At 35.1% G+C, this 3,641-nt stretch overlaps 1 long non-coding RNA gene across 1 annotated transcript; it reads right to left on the minus strand.

The window, feature by feature from the left end:
• Nucleotides 1-261: 261 nt before the first annotated feature.
• LOC135213415 (uncharacterized) lies at nucleotides 262-1,903 on the minus strand. Its single transcript, XR_010314113.1, has 2 exons — nucleotides 1,759-1,903; nucleotides 262-1,425 (listed from the first exon to the last, which is right to left on the minus strand). It is a non-coding gene; the product is annotated as an uncharacterized LOC135213415 (long non-coding RNA).
• Between the last annotated feature and the right edge of the window lie 1,738 nt (nucleotides 1,904-3,641).

The raw sequence follows: 3,641 nt of genomic DNA on the forward strand, positions 1-3,641 counted from the left end.
CTAAAGGAAACTAATTTCTAAAGAAATACCCGACGCGGAGTTATTATTTAGATTTACCAAATAGTTTTCCCTACTCTGCAACCCCCAAAGGGATATAACTATAAAACAAGCTAAAGGACAACTATTTTATTAAGGCGGCAGTTTCTGTTCCAGAGTCTTCGTACACTTACAATAAAGATCTTGGGTAAATACTTTCCTATTTTTAATCTAAGTTCTATACGAGGCAATTTAGTATAATGTAGTACAATGAAACATATGTGATAGGACATGGACCAAGATTTTACTCTTATCAAGATTTCACAATTGTATTTACTTAAATTTCGCAATTGTATTCTAATCTGCAAATTTCATTCTATACCTACATGGTTGGGATCCAGCAAAGATGAACGAATGCTTCAGAGGTATAAACACTCAGGCTTGGTCAACCAAGATTAACTCTGCACCAGTAAAAGTTCCTGCAAATATTTTAAGATTAGAGAGGTTTCGACATAGCAAACATCTTTGCTAGAATTTGTCTAAGAACTTCAACAACTGTTCATTCATGTCAAAAAATACTAAATTCAAATTAAGCACACCTTTTTGCTAAGAATTTGTCCAAGAACTTTAATACAACTGACCATTCATACGTCAAGACTAAAATTAAATGTTCAAATGCAAAATTTTGTACAAGAATATTGACCAATTCGTGGACTTTAGAACAAAAAATTACACATTAATACCTTGAAATATCCAGTAGTCTATACACGGAAGGTTAAAATTCAACTATTCAGTTCTTGTAACAGTTACACAAGTAAGCTAACAGTCTAAAATATAGTTTACTTGTAGCATACACTAATTTAAAGGAGGAAATTTTACATTACAGAAGTCATACTCGACCCCTATCGAGAAACATTTCGAAGCTTATATTATGAAGCAAAAAGTAAATTAAGTAGCAGCATATAATTACACATTACATAACTTACAATACTGCTTAAGAAAAAAGCTTCCAACAAATTAAGCCGCCGCATATAATTACGAATTAAAAAACTAACTTAAGAACACAGCCTAGCTACGAAACAAAAATAAAACAAATGCAAACCAAAACCTTGATAGCAAAATATAATGGAGTTTGCTAACCTCGCGAGATGCAATGCAGAAAGTTATAAAAAAGCTCTCAGTTCCTGTACAGTAGGATCCGAAGACCTACTGTAACAGGATTTGAGAGCCACTCCACTCACGTCAGGGGGCGCCGCCCCTGACGGGGTGGAGAATAAAAAAAATAATAATAATTTGGATAGAAGTTTCAATGTATTAGTAGTCTTAAGCACCCAGCTTGGTGATTGGAAACTTTAAATAAGCTTCTAAAAGCTCGCCAGCAAAGCAGGAGAGATTCAGCTTTATTCTTGACCAAACTGCCTTCATGCCAACCACCAGATGCCACAGAACCTGAAATATTAGAAATAAAGCAATTAAAGCTTTTAAATGTTAAACATTAATCGCAAGGTTAAACATGGAACGAGCTTCTACTTAAATCAAAGAGAGCCGCGTAGTTCAAATTTAAAAAACAAACTTATAGTTAAGACTATGATACAAACCGAAAATAAAATTATTAAACGTAAAAATTTGATCTACCCACATTACATAAAGGATTAATAACAACACCATAAACGGACTACAGCCAAAACAGCAGCTAAATCGTGGAAATTTTTAACCTTCAGCAAAGAAATAGCAAGAACAGCTTCAAAAATCATAAAGAAACAAACTCACTCACTAACTTACGCGACAATCACAGATGTAGTAAACTACAAACACAAGAGAACTTGAAAAAAACAACGCTAACACGAGACGATGACCCAGGATTTGCAATCGCCTCCAATATTACTCTGGCTGGCATCGACTTCGTTGCTATGATCCATCTCCACGAGTCCACGATTCACATGCTATAAATGCCAATGATGATAGACTCGTCGAACAGTCGAAGCTCCTCTTCCCTCGACGGCGGTCAGCCAAGGACCCTGGATTTCTGCCACCAGGTTGTCGTCTGCCCAATATGAAAGTGGCATGCGCAGACCAAAATTCACTCTTTATATTATAAATGCTTGAACGAATTCTGATGAATGAACCACCGAAAATTGATAACAGAGAGAGCCTAACTTACTGGGCTACTATTCAGAAACAACCTGGGGTAAAGGAATATAGTCATAATAAGGATTTTACAACTCCATTTAGCCTGTGCAATGCGTTCACCAGAATTCTAATCAAATTTGTAATGTGCTTTGCATCGATACCTTAATTTCATAGAACGTATGCTTTTGTTTTTCTCCCATAAGGCACGTTGCGGCAATAGTACGCTAGTACCTATCTGCAAGAACCAGCGAAAAATCACAAAACACATACAGGTGTCAAAATTATAATTGGAGATGTTATGTGCATTATCATGTTATATATATAGTGACGATGTATGTGACTAACATTAATAGACAAATGTTACAACCTTAACAGTCAGCTATTATGGCGAAGGCTGGTTGATATCGATTCCACGAACAAAAACGTAAATTCGACAGGCATATGTACGCCAGAGACGATATCAAATCATACCTGTCTTCGTGACTTAATGGTCAGAAACGCTGTATTTTCGAATCCCACTGATGACGAAGCATTTATCCCTGATAGTCCCCCAAAGGTGAAAGTTATTCCTGAGGTATAATGAATTAGATATTAAACACAATTTGTGGCGTAATATTTATTTATAAATAAAAAACTGAACAATGGATGGGACAAAAATTCATATTTAGCCACGATATACAAACTTTATAATCAGCTATCATGTTGGAGGCGTTGGTATGGATTCCAAGTACAAAAAAGGTAAATATATATGTATATATAATATATATGCACACACATAAATATATATATATATATATATATATATATATATATTATATATATATATATATATATATACGTATAATATTTTGCTCCCCACCGGCTACCTCAGATCAATTAACTTTACCGGCGATAGCAGTAGATCTACCGATAATTTCATAGCATATAATTGTATTATATGCTATGAAATTGAACGTAAATTGCATATAATTTATTGCTGACTGCTCGTAGATACGTACTTTGCAATCTTTGGTGTGCTTACCATGCAAGCAAGAAACACACAGAGAGGATGCGCGCATTAAAGCTATGGTAAATAATACATTAAAAAATTTATTAAGAAAAATCATTACCTGCTGCAAACTGTACGTATAGCTGGTTCTGAAACATTCAGATTTTGATAGGATTCTTCTTTTATCTGAAGTGTTTCAGAGCTGTAGCTAAGTCCTGCGTTTTACCGTACACTTTATTTCTGCAGGAGTTTGGCCTTCTTTTCTCTCTCTCTCTCTCTCTCTCTCTCTCTCTCTCTCTCTCTCTCTCTCTCTCTCTCTCTCTCCTGGGAGATTCTGCAACTTCATCTGTAATAAAATGTATTAAACACTATGAAATATGCAAGTTTAATTGGCCTTAGAAATAGACATTTGAAGACATAAAAAGTAAACTAAATCTCTCTCTCTCTCTCTCTCTCTCTCTCTCTCTCTCTCTCTCTCTCTCTCTCTCTCTCTCTCAATATTTGCCTGGAGATTCTGCCACACAATCTGCATTGAATTCTATCAAAT

This window comes from Macrobrachium nipponense, chromosome 42 (genome assembly GCF_015104395.2).
Source record: "Macrobrachium nipponense isolate FS-2020 chromosome 42, ASM1510439v2, whole genome shotgun sequence".
Classification (NCBI taxonomy): Eukaryota; Metazoa; Arthropoda; class Malacostraca; order Decapoda; family Palaemonidae; genus Macrobrachium; species Macrobrachium nipponense.